The 13718-nt window shown below is 42.6% G+C and overlaps 1 protein-coding gene across 1 annotated transcript in view; it reads right to left on the bottom strand.

Moving 5' to 3' along the window:
* Nucleotides 1-13076, bottom strand: part of TMEM150C (transmembrane protein 150C) — an 85094-nt gene extending 72018 nt beyond the window's left edge. The window contains exon 1 of the mRNA XM_081090878.1: nucleotides 13068-13076. The gene's annotated coding sequence lies outside the window, so the exon portion shown is untranslated. The remainder of the gene's footprint in view (nucleotides 1-13067) is intronic.
* Nucleotides 13077-13718: the final 642 nt, after the last annotated feature.

Genomic DNA, 13718 nt, shown 5'->3' with positions numbered 1-13718 from the left:
TAAGGAAGGGAGTCCAGCGGCTGCAACAGCAACACCCGCTCCCACCCCGCCCAGGGGTGTTTCCGCGTGTGACGCTGCTGCTTCCCTGACCACAGACCATGACAGACGAACCTTCTCCGACTCACAGCTGCAGGTAAGACGGGGACGCACCGTGAGGGCACAAGTCTACTGCACAGACGTCTATAAAATTCCCTTCCATGGTCATTTACATACACACACACACACACACAATCAACTATAACTGGTTTTAGCAAATAGTAATTTCTCTAAAACACAATCACAGTTTACATAATTCTGAGGTAAAGGTCCCTACTCTATCCTATCTGAGAAGGCCTAGCCCCGGGGGTCTCTACAGGGGGAGGTGGGCATTGAACAGTAGGTTCTGGAATTCGAGAGGGTCGGGGAGCGAGCAGGTGGCACCTCCCTCACGTCAGACATGATCCAGAGCCTCCGACCGGGCGCTCCCAGTTTGAGAGCCAAATTTTTTAAACTTAAACTATATAGGTAGGTACATTGTTATTAACTTAATTAGGGTACTCCTAAGCTGGCCTTTGCTAAAAACGTCCTCAGTCTGATTGAGGTATGTTCGCTGAGGTCGACCCCTTCCAACTCTCCCATCCACACTCGTCTTGTATATTTGTTTCGTCTATCTTTTGTCACCTGCGTGCGATTTTGCAGAAGCGACTAGCACTAACCACTGCACATGAGACTGCTGACTCACTGGCTCACTCAACTCCTGCATGAATCGTGCACACCTCCCCCGTGCTGCGTATCCCGTGGCCCACCTGTGCTGGGGCCTGCGCCGCGTCTCCCGTTGCCCGACTGACGGACACCCCCCACTTCTTCTAACGCCACTTCTTCAAAATACACCCGCCCAGGCCGAAAACCGACTTCTGCGCATGGGCCACGAAGTTTCAATCGCACTGTACGTGCATGCCCACATGTGGTATTTTGTGGAAGAGCCACACTCAAGGGGCCAAAGAGCCACATGTGGCTCGCAAGTCGTGATTTGCGACCACTGACCTAGGAGATTTATTTTTTAGGATGGGAGAAAATTATGAATGCTTGGCTGATGAGAAGGAGCCAGTAATAAACAAAAAGAGATATAAGACCACAGAAAAAAGAGGAATATTAAAATAGCAACGGTTCTGAAGGAGGCACAAGAAGATGGCATTCAGGGTTTAAGTAATGGGCCGGCCTTAAACATGGGGAAATATGGATACCACATCCTCCCAGGGAAGGAGATGAAGATGGATCTGAATACATTTGCACGTGCAAGGGAGACTTTGGTTAGTTGAAGAAAGTTGAAAGATAGGACATCCCAGGAAGTGGGATGAATGAGTGAATGAGTTGCAAGGATACACAGCTCATTAAGTAAAAAGGTCCAATGGATTTTGAGACCAGATTCATGGTCAGTTCACCTAGGATGGTGCCATCACCAAGGGTTACGACAAGAGTTGGAGAGGAAAGGGCGGTATGAGAAGACATGGAGCCAGGTCTTCAGTTTTCAAGAAACAGACGAAGTGACTTGGAGCTGGATGAAGAGTAGTGATGAGAAAGGGTGGCAGGCAGTTTACCACATTTAGCCTCAAAATTGGGGATGACAAGCCTCTCATGCAGTGACCCACAGAGAAGCTTGAGAGCGCAATCAGCCAAAAGGCTGAGAACTTTAACCATGGATTCCCTAGGGCGAAGAGAAAAAGAATGTGGGGAAATCAACAGAGGACTAGAAGTGAAAGAGGTAAGAGGGACTGAAAAGACAAGATATGATACATGGGAGTAGCAAGGTGCATGTGAGGGGTTATGCTGGCACAAGTTACGGACCTGTAGGAGGCCGGAGGATGTGGGGTTATGGACATAGTTGGATGGTCAGGCTTGAATAAAAGAAAGAAAAGGACTGCAGGTCCCAGGGCTAGTCTCAGAAAAGTGCTAAGAATCACTATTAAGTTTGCAGCAGACAACAAGGAGACTTCTCTAGTTCTCAGAGCACATTCTCTAGTGCCTCCACATTCTTTACCATGATTTATTTTTCTCTACAGCACCTTAGCCATATGCTATACTAGCTCCTTGTTTATTTCTGAGCTAGAATATAGATCAGAGTATAAATCTCCCTGAGGGCAGAAACACCATCTGTCTTGTTCATTGCTCTATCAACCAGATCTAGATCAGTGATGGCGAACCTTTTGAGCTCGGCGTGTCAGCATTTCGAAAAAACCCTAACTTAACTCTGGTGCCGTGTCACATATAGAAATTTTTTGATATTTGCAACCATAGAAAAACAAAGACTTATATTTTTGATATTTATTTTATATATTTAAATTCCATTTAACAAAGAAAAATCAACCATAAAAATGAGTTCGCGTGTCACCTCTGACACGCGTGTCATACGTTCGCCATCACTGATCTAGATCATGTCTGCTCATAGTAAATCACATTTGTTGAATGAATAAATGAGTGAATGAATAAATGCTAAAGGTCAGTTAGGATAAGGGTATCCTTACATAATATAATTTCTACACACAAACCAACAATGATATAATGGGAAAGACAAGGTAAATATGCCATAAGCAAGCAAACCAGGAGATATACGAAACCGAAGTGAGCCTAGGTTTAACTTCAGATTACTGTTAAGTCAGCTTGGATAAACAATGTGTCAAGAACTAGTGTAAAATATTCATAGACTAAAAGTAGAATACTAAGAGTCTCTCTGTGATGACTGTGGTCATGCCGAGGTTCTAAGAAATAAATTATGTGACTTCCAAAGGCTTTTGCTAGCCTTAGATGCCTTAGATCAGGGGTGGGCAAACTTTTTGACTCGAGGGCCACAATGGGTTCTTAAACTGGACTGGAGGGCCGGAACAAAAGCATGGATGGAGTGTTTGTGTGAACTAATATAAATTCAAAGTAAACATCATTACATAAAAGGGTACGGTCTTTTTTTTTCAATAGTTTTATTCATTTCAAACAGGCCGGATCAGGCCCGCGGGCCGTAGTTTGCCCACGGCTGCCTTAGATGCTCAATTGGGAAGCAATTATCCAGAACAATCCTCTTTCATTTTCCATGTGATAAAATGAGTTAAAACATGTGTTATAAATAAGGAAAAAGCAACAATTAAAAAACAGTTGAAAAATAAGAGTAAAAAAAAGAAGTTACTCTGGCCAGGGGCCATGCTAGGGATTTCACAAATATTGTCCAAGAGCTAATCAAGAATGCCGTTTCTGAGCTGCCAACGTCTGGCTCTGTAAGTGAACATTCACTTGGTTCAATGGCCTGATCTTAAAAGAGCACAATGTGCCACCATTTGATCACAATGGTATCTTTTTGCCAAAGCAGTTCGTGGAAAATGTTTGCCTTTATTTTTATATCATACACATTCAATCAAAATTTTGGTACATCAAATCATTATGATGTATTCCATCAAAGGGCAACCCACTCCTTTTCATATAAATCAATTTTTATGCCACATACAAGCTCAAATTAAAATGGAAAACCACTAATCAAAATGTCAGAAAAGATAATCAACTTTGTCAAGAAAAATTCCAATAGCTGCTAAAATTACAGGGAGATAAATATGAACATTGTGCTTTCATTGACAACACTGGGGGGAAAATTCAAACTGACGCACTTTTGAAGTCTAGACTGTGTGGGAAAATCACGCTGCAAGGAAGACAACGGTCACCTCTAAGTTAGTATTCCTGCTCCTGCATGTAGGTGTATTTTAGTTACTAGCGCTTCTATGCAAATACTCTTTAAGGTTTTTTTTAATCTTTATTGTTGAAAGTATTACATATGTCCCCTTTTTTTCTCCCATTGATCCCTTATAGTCTGCCCCTGCCTCCACCACCCTATTGTGTGTCCATGGGCTATGCATATATGCATTCAAGTTCTTGGGTTGATCTCTTCTCACCCACTCACCCACCCCCACCCTCCCGCTGAGATTTCAGAGTCTGTTCCATGCTTCTGTCTCTGGATCTAGTTTGTTCATCAGTTTATTTTGTTTATTAGATGCCTCATATGAATATGATCATGTGATACTTGTCTTTCTCTTTCTGGATTATTTTGCTTAGCGTAATACTTTCCAGGTCCTTCCATGCTGTCTCAAAGGGTAAGAGATTCCTTTTTTTTTTCTTTTTTTTCACTGCTGCATAGTATTCCATGGGGTAACTGTACCACAGCTTTCTTATCCTCTCATGTACTTAGGCTGTTTCCAGATCTTACCTATTGTAAATTGTGTTGCTATGAACATAGGGGTGAATGAACAGTAGATTTTAGACATTCTAGGAGATATATTTCCATTAGAAATTCCAGGACAATTACTTTACAGAATTCTAATTCTATTTATACACTCCAAATTCAGTAAAAAATTATATTTCTATTTTGACTGCTTTACAGTGGTATCAACATTTCTTAATTAATACCTCTTCATTCATGGATCAATTGAAGGAAAAATAATTTGAAAGACTATTTCATTAAGCAGCCTAATTAGAAAAAAAAACATCATTTTTGCCATGTACAGTCAGTTTATGCTTTAAAACTTCCACTTATTTCCATTTAAAGATATTTCTCTGGCAGTTAAATCACATTATAAGTGTAAAAAATCTAGGAAGAAGTCTGCTTTGTTAATAAATGAAATGTCTAATGAATAGTAAAGCTATGCTATTTTTGGAGACATTTATGTTTACATTCAATTGAAAACCATAAATCATTATAATAATTAAAACCATTTAAACTACAGGCTAATTTCCTCTACTGCCATAGTTAATCACAATTACTTCTTAAGCTTTGTCTACACTTGCCTAAAAGTATTACATGACTTTCAACATTTTTTCAAAGACACTCTGTATTCCACAGATAGCCTGTATCACTGTCCCTGGAGATGGACGATTCTGCAACCTTGAAAAAAAGTCTGAATATCTTATGGATTTTTAGCATGTTAGACACAGCCTGTACTTCTTAAAGAAGAAGAGTAACCATGATGACAAGCTTTCGCCTCTTCTATTTTATCTCGCAGTCTATGGACAAGCAATTGCTTATATTTAGTTTGACCTTTAAGGAAAACTGAAATCTACTTCCAAAATAAAATTAGTTTTACTTTCTAAATTGCACTGGGGGGAGGAGAGGGAAAGGATTTCCAGACTTCTTTTATATGAAATTCTTTTATTTATTTTTACTTATTATTAAAGTTATTGGGGTGACACTGGTTCATAGGTTTCAGGTGTACATTTCTATGATACATGATCTGTACATTGCATTGTGTGCCCACCGCCCAAAATCAAATCATCTTCCGTAACAATACATTTGGCCTCCTTTACCCTTTACTACCTCTCCACCCCCTTCTCTCTGGTAACCACCACACTGTTGTCTGTCTCTGTCTGTGAGTTTCAGCTTTATATCCCACATATGAGTGAAATCATATGGTTCTTAGCTTTTTCTGACTGACTTATTGCCCTTATATTATTCAGTACAATATTCTCAAGCTCCATCTATGTTGTCGCAAATGGTAGTATTTCACCTTTTCTTATAGCTGAGTAGTATGATGTGCTACATCTTCTTTACTCAATCCTTCATCGAAGGACACTTCAGTTGTCTCCATGTCTTGGCGACTGTGCATAGTGCTGCAATGAACATAGGGGTGCATATACCTTTGCAAATAAATGATTTCGAGTTTTTCAGGTAGATGCCTAGAAGAGGTATTAAATTCTTAAAACAACATTGCTTTCCATTTATTATATTAAAAATTAAATCAAAAGATATAAATTTCCCATCATTAAATAAGTCCTAGGGATGCACGGTATGGTGATAGTTAATAATACTGTATTGTATATTTTAAAGTTGCTAAGAAAGATCTTAAAAGTTTCTCATCACAAGAAAAAAAAACTAACTTGTGGTGAGGGATGGTAACTAGACTTATTGTGGTGACCATTTTACAATATATTTAAATATCAAATCATTACGATGAATACCTAAAACTAAAATAAAACTAATAAATACTATATTGTCATATATAAAATGAAGCACTTCCAGGCAAGAAGTGGTTTTGGAAAACAAAAACAAAAAACAACACCACAAATAACTCAGAATGTAGTAAAAAGTGGGGGGGGGGGGAATTTATGGATGGGATAGGTATATCTATCTAGACCATATGTCACTGTTTGCTACAAACCAGTATGCAGACGTTAGGAAGTGGTTAGGAGGGAAAGACTGAGCTCTGGAGATGTAATCTGCTGGAACATCCGAGTCTCTTTGGGCAGCAGGCTGCCTGTCCAAGGGTGTTAGCCTCCAGAGGCCACAGGCTGGCAGCAGTGAGGTCTCTTCCAGCCTGAATGTGCAATGATTCCCCACTCGCTCATCAAGCTTCATCTTATACAGAACACAAGTGTGGCCGGCTCCTATCTGCACTTGTGCAATGCTGTACAACACTGCGGTCTCATAGGTCTGCAGATGTCCATCTATGTATTGACATCGCATTGCAATATAGGAGGTGACGTGGTTGAACTCTGGACTGTCACCAGACTGCCCAGGGTTCAGATTCTGCCTCTATCACTTCCTGGGATATAGGAACTGTGGGATTATGGTAGCTCCTACATCAAGGGACTGTGAGAAATAAGATAATACATGTAAAGCATTCAGCACGGAGCCTTTGGTAAGTACTCAATAATGGTACATGTTGCTATCCTCTATTACATATATCTTAGATCAGTACTTCCCTAAGTGGGCCCCAAGCTTAGTTTCAGAGATAGTGTTCTATATCATGACCGATATATATACACATATTTTATATGATAATACAAATAATGACCATGCTTAGATAGTGTTTACTATATAAGAACACTTCAGTTGTTTTCATGGCTTAGCCACTGCAATCATGCCATAATAAACACAGGAGTGCACATAGCTTTGTGAAAAACTGTTTTCAAATTTTTCAGGTAGACACCCAGAAGAGGGGTAACTCTATTCTTAATTTTTTGAAGAGCCTCCATGCTGTTTTCCACAATGGCTGTACCAGTTTACATTCCCACCAGCGGTGAATGAGAGTCCTTTTTTATCCACAACCTCTCCAACACTTGTTATTACTTGTCTTTTGATTATAGCCATTCTAACAGGTATGAGGTGGTATCTCATTGTAGTTTCGATTTGCATTTCCCTAATAGCTAGTGAAGCCAAACACCTTTTCATATATCTGTTGCCATTTGTGGAACATGTATACAATAAAATACTACTCAGACATATGAAAAGATGAAATACTGCCACTTGCAATAACATGGATGGACCTTGAGATGATCATGCTAAGTGAAATAAGTCAGACTAATCTGTTGAAAAGTCAAGAACTATATGATTTCACTCATATTTGGGATATAAAACTGAAAGCAATAAATGAACAAACAAGAAAAAAACAAAGAAAAAACTCACAGACACAGACAACAGTATGGTGGTTACCAGAGGGAAGGAGGTGTGGGGATATAGTAAAGGGTAAAGAAGGCCAAATATGTGGTGATGGAAGATGATCTGACTTTGGGTGGTGGACACACAATGCAATATACAGGTCATGTATCATAGAGTTATACGTTTGAAACCTATTTAATTTTATTAATTAATGTCACCCAAATAAAGTTAATTTTAAAAATGCTGATCCTGGCTGGTTGAATTGGTTTCATGACCCAAGAACTGTAGTTTGAAAACTATTATAAGCATTGTATAAAAGTTTTTTTTAAAAGCATAAGCAATACAAAAATTAAATAAGTCTATATATCTCATCTTACCATGCTGTTGTGCAATGTAAATCTACACACACACACAAGGACTACTATATGGACCATTTCCTAAATTTATTCAAGCATCTCTATCCCCTTGTGGGATGAACACTAATTTGGAAAAAGGCATCCTAGGGTGTTAACACCTTCAGGGCAGAGACAATTTAGGGGTAAATCTAATTTATATCCTAGTTAATATGCGCAAACACATTTGAAAAATTTCGAAGTAACTGACTGAGGAAGAGTCTCTCCATTTGAAGGGGGACCACCAGGACCCCGAGCTCTGGCCTGAGGAGAGGTGTCCTAGGTAGAGGGATGGTCAATCACTTACAATAAATATGAGAGGCCGTGCCTTGTGAAAAAGTCTAATTAAAAATGTGTCACTCTCAAATGATGGCTTTAATCACAACAGATTAGTCTAAAAATTGAAACATGGTAGCTGTTAAATAAAATCCCATTTTAGCCCTAACTGGTTTGGCTCAGTGGATAGAGCGTCAGCCTGCGGACTGAAAGGTCCCAGGTTCGATTCCGGTCAAGGGCATGTACTTTGGTTGTGGGCACATCCCCAGTAGGAGGTGTGCAGAAGGCAGCCTATCGATGTTTCTAACTCTCTATCTCTCTCCCTTCCTCTCTGTGAAAAATCAATAAGAAATATATATTTTTTAAAAATCCCATTTTAATGGTTTTACCAAAAATAATGGTAGGTAATTTTTTAAGTGGATTTGTTCAGCGCCAGGGGCTGGGCTGAAAAAGAAGAGCTGGGTTTGAAGCCCAAGGGAAAGAAACTAGACAAGAGGGCGCTGGAGAGACAGAGCCTCAGCCACTCCTTGAGGCAGGTGAACTCACTTGTCAGACTTGTCATAGTGCTTCTGTAACTGCAGGGGGTGGAGGGTGCAACTCACCTTCAATTTCTACCCCTTCCCAAGTCTCCCTCCCCTTGAAAAATTTAAAAAGTGCAGAAATCAACTCGCAGAAAAAACGATTCTATAATGTGCAAGAGAGCAAATTCAAAAAGTTCAAGAACCCAGACATGTGAGGCCAAGCAACTAAACAATTCTGGGTGATGCTTATTTTTGTGGCTAGCAGACATGGAATTTAAAAGCGAAGTTTTATTTTTAGAGTTGAACGTCAGCATTAAACATGTTCTTTAGAGTAAATACAAGTGTTTTTTTGTTTTTATTTTTGTTTTTTTGGTAACAACAGGATTACAGAGTCAAATCTGCCTCATTCTTGGTTCTATTGACGTCAATTTCCACTTGCTTCTAACTAAAGGAATATTACCATCACGTGTTATTTCTACAGGAGATGGGTGGAGAGAATTTAGAGCTTCACTGTCCAGTATGGTAGCCAATAGCCCCAGTAGCTATTTAAGTTAATTAAAATTAAATAAAAATGAAAATTCAGTTCTTCAATTGCACTAGACATTTTTCAAATTTTTAGTACTCAGTCACGTGTGGTTCTTGGCTACCACGCTGGGCAGATTATAGAATATTTTCATCACTGCAGAAAGTTTTATTGGACAGCACTGACCAAGAGAAAAGCCATTTACAGATGCTAAAAAGAAAATTGTTCACTTCTCATTTGGTAAAAAGACTTCCAAGTCGTACCCAGCAGAACTAGCTTGACTTTGAATAATGTGGAATTGAATTTATTTTTTTAAAGATTGTAAAATTGATTTTTAGAGAGACAGGGGGAGGAAGAGAGAGAAACATCGAAGTGAGAGCACACCCCCTACTGGGGATCAAGCCTGCAACCTGGGCATATGCCCTGATCAGGAATCAAATCAGCAACCGTTCAGTGCATGGGATGATGTCCAACCAACTGAACCACATCGGCCAGGGCTGTGGAGTTGAATTTAAAGGCGACTGCCAAAGATTCGATTATGATCTCATAATATCATTCCAACCGGCCTATTTAAAATTTCTTTGCACTGACCTTCCGCTGCCACAAGTTGTTTTTCAAAATCCAAACATGCTAGGAAATGATTATTGGATGATCACAATAGCTTGTTAAAGTTCCACTAACTTAGTTTGAAAGTGCTTAGAGCAATTTATAAAAACAAAACAAAAAACCAAACCAAAAACATAAAAATACATGGTACCATCAGCTCCAGGAATAAAAGTTTATAGTTAAAATAAGAAGGGACCCACTTCTGTTACCCTGAGAACGAGGAAAATCTCTCTCACACATCTGGTGTGTCCCTAGCTTTTTCATGAACTGAGACTCAGATTCAACAACACCTGGTCTTCATATCACATTTTGAGAACTTTATCACATTTGCGCTGCACAGAACGTAATCCCCACCATAGTGTGGATTCTGAGCACTATAGATCAGTGCTTCTCAACCTTCTGGCCCTTTAAATACAGCTCCTCATGTTGTGGTGACCCCCAACCATAAAATTATTTTCGTTGCTACTTCATAACTGTAATGTTGCTACTGTTATGAATTGTCATGTAAATATCTGATATGCAGGATGGTCTTAGGCGACCCCTGTGAAAGGGTCGTTCGACCGCCAAAGGGGTCGCGACCCACAGGTTGAGAACCGCTGCTGTAGATCCTTCTCCTGAAGGGGAAGACTGAGAGGGAATCCATTATCTTGTCTGTGTCTGTCTTGCTGAATTGGTTGCTCAACTGATCCCAACTGGCCGGATTATAGCGTAGAGAAACCAGTGGCTGAGATGGCGGGGCCAGCTAGTTTCCCCTCTGTCGTGATTCCAGGTGCCCTGCTGACCTGGCCACTGTCCTGCAGGGGTGTGCCCAGGTCACAGAGAAACAAGGCAGGAGGACAGGTAAGAGAGATCTCAGAGAGGCCAGGTCAGCACAACACAAAACCCCTGCAAAGTCGCCGGAGGCATGAGTGTGATGGCTCTCCAACAGTGATTTTCTACCCTTTCCATCTCGTGGCACACGTAAACTAATTACTAAAATTCTGCAGCACACCAGAAAGTCTATTTTTTGCCGATCTGACAAAAAGAGGTATAAGTTTGATTCATTCACACCAGATGGTTTTGTTGTGTTGGCTGCTGTCGTTTTTTTAAATTTGACAATCTAAGGGAAAAAAGGTCAGTGCCCCTGACTAGTCAGGTATCCCATGATGCACACTGGTTGAAAATTGCTGTTTTATAACAAAGCCTAAACATGAGGAATTATTATGTTTATATAATATATAATATATTATATATGTATGTATATATATGCCACAGAGCAAATCTCCTCTGCAAAGCAACCTGTGAAAGGCATTTGATGTGAAATGCATAAATTAAGCAATTGTTATAAAGACACTTTAATGTTGATTTAAATAATCCAAACAGATTGCCTTTGATGGCAGATTATAAGAAACATGCATTTTCCAAATACTTTGTTTGCTCAATGTCAAAACATCTGCCATCTAGTCATTATTAGCAAAACTTCTTCATCCTTTTATTTACCATGTCCAGTTTTTGAGCTTCCAACTTGGGGAGCTTGCAAGACATTTATTAAATGTGCATAAATAAAGGACACATCATTAAAATTCCTATGCTATGCCATGAAGATTAAATTTACATTTCTAGTTCATTAAGAAGTGACAGCTATCGTTAATCCTGGAAACATGGTATCTCTAGGACAAATAGAAGAAAAAGTTTGGGATTTAATGCATGAGAGCTGAGACTCTAAGATTCTTTGATCTGCAAACATTACATATATGAGCCTAACAATTTTCTTTGAAAATGTTAATTAGGTCAATTTATCAACTGTTACCATGGAAGGTATACATCCACATTTGCCTATCGTTTTGATGAGCTGCAGCCTAGAATGGAGTTACAGCCCTGCAATATAAAAAAAAAATCTGCCTTTGATTCAAGCAGAGAAATGAAGCAGAAACTCACATTATCGCTTAGGCTTTGTTATTCTAATAGATCCAATAACTTTATTTGGAAGCATTGATAATAATTTATTATCAACTGAATAATAAGCAGCTATCTAAAAAGAGAACTCTTTAAGCAATAACATGGAAAATTCCCCAAGATATACGTATTAGAAGTGAAAAGTGAGGTGCAAGACAGATCCAAGAACTTTAAAAAGCAAAACACGTCATTTATTATGTTTGGTTCCCTAACAGGACCTCACATGTAGGAAGTCAGAATGGGTTCCTTCAAGGAGAGGGGCTTCCATTCCAACTGGGCTGTTCTCATCTTCGCAGTCACAATCCTGGCTTAGCCGTGAGAGAAGGTCTGGCAGGAATAAACCTGACCCCCCGCAAACCAGTAAAATGTCTGAGATATAACCAGGTGCATTATAGGTAGGGTGGACGGAGGAGAGGGATGAATTGAGAGAAAAGGAATATGAATTAAAAATGGGAAAACTCCCTCGTCCTCTGAGTCCGTTTGATTTATTTAAAAGAGGAGAAAACCACCAAACAATGGCTCTCACCATCACCCAACCTAATCGCTTTATTTCTAATTGTAGCGGATGCCCCCAAACAGCCTTGGTAACCCCGAGAGACGGAAAACCCCTTTTCTTCCCCCAGCGCGCGCCCCGGAGAAGCCAGCCCGGCCGAGCGCGGAGCGTGGAGAACGGAGGGCGGCGCGCGCGGCAGGCAAGTTGCTGCTCCTTCCCGGCCGCCCGCCGCTCAGCCCGGCTGGGCTAACGGTAAAGTGAGTCGAACGGCCAGGAGGCTGGAGGCCGAACTTGGGGTCCCTTCCCGCCAAAGTCCCCCGACAACAAAGACCTGGGTACCCGCCGGGCGGGAGCGGGGACACCTGTCAAAGGACGGGACCTGCGCCGCAGCCGGCGGGGGGCGCGGGGCTGGGCAGCGGCGCTGCGGCGGCGGGACCGGGCGCCGGCTCGGCGCTGCGTCCGCGGGGGACCGGGAGCCGCCCGCACCTGCGCCGCGCTCGGGGCGTGCGCTCGCGGGGGTCGGGCCGGCGGCCCAGCGCCCGGGGCGCTCCGAGGCGAGTGATGGAGCCGAGCCGGGCCCCGCCGCCGGAGCCCCGCTGCAGCTCCCGCCGCTCCCGGTCTCCGCCTCCGGGCTGGGAGCGGAGCCGGGCCCAACGCCCCCTGGCTGCTCGGCGGCCCGGGCGGGGGACGGGGCGCCGCGAGCGAAGCGCCTACCTGCTCCGGGGCGGCGGGGCGGCGGGCGCCTCGCGGGGCCGTGACCTGCGGCGGCGGCGGCGGCGGCTGCAGTCCTGCCGAGGAGGGCGCTTCTCTAAGGAAGGGGTGGGATCTGCCGTCCGCCGAGCCGCGGCCCGCCCCCGACTTATGGTGGGGCCCCTGCCAGCGAGAGCGGGCCCCCGGGCCCCCGCTTCCACCACCCCTCGGGGTCCCTGATCGTTACCCGGGGCTGGAGCCGAGTGTGCAGCGCGGAACCGCTTCTTCCCAAAGCCTTTGTGGACGCGCTCGCCGGGCGCTCCGCACCCGACAAAAGGAAGGACGGAATCTGAGGGATCCTCCGCCTGCTGGTTATTTATTCCTGACCTGTCGTAACCTTCTGGCTGGCTCCCTTCTGTCCGCGCACCTAGGGTTTTTGCACATCGCAGCTAAAAATCATTTGAATGCCCACTGGCTGGATGTAGTTCTCCACCGCTCAGCGCTCTCCCGCGGTTTTGTTTCATCGTAAAGAACAAACACCGGGCCAACTTCTGACCCTGAGGATGAATGGCGTACTCCAAGGCCGCCCTCCCAGCGCCAGCTTGCTCTCTCCCTCCCAGAATCTCCCAGAGTCTGTCACAAAACTGTATTCATCAGCATTTTAATAGCTTCCCCCACCCCAGACCCCGATCTACCAGTGGCATCATGTCAGTGACCTCTAGCAGCAGCTGGATCGGTGCCATTTTTATCAGGCGCTCACCATGTAACTTAGTTTTAGGGGGCGCCCACACACAGTAGGTCCTTTATCATCCTGCCTTAGTCAGACTGATCTCCATTCTTTTTGGGGCCTCTGTACCACACCTGTCTCATTTATCTGTTTCCTCCCAAAGCACACGGT

Source organism: Myotis nattereri (genome assembly GCF_964212035.1).
Source record: "Myotis nattereri genome assembly, chromosome: 1".
Classification (NCBI taxonomy): Eukaryota; Metazoa; Chordata; class Mammalia; order Chiroptera; family Vespertilionidae; genus Myotis; species Myotis nattereri.
Note: the sequence above shows the minus strand (reverse complement) of the source record. Positions and strands in the feature narration are given on the sequence as shown.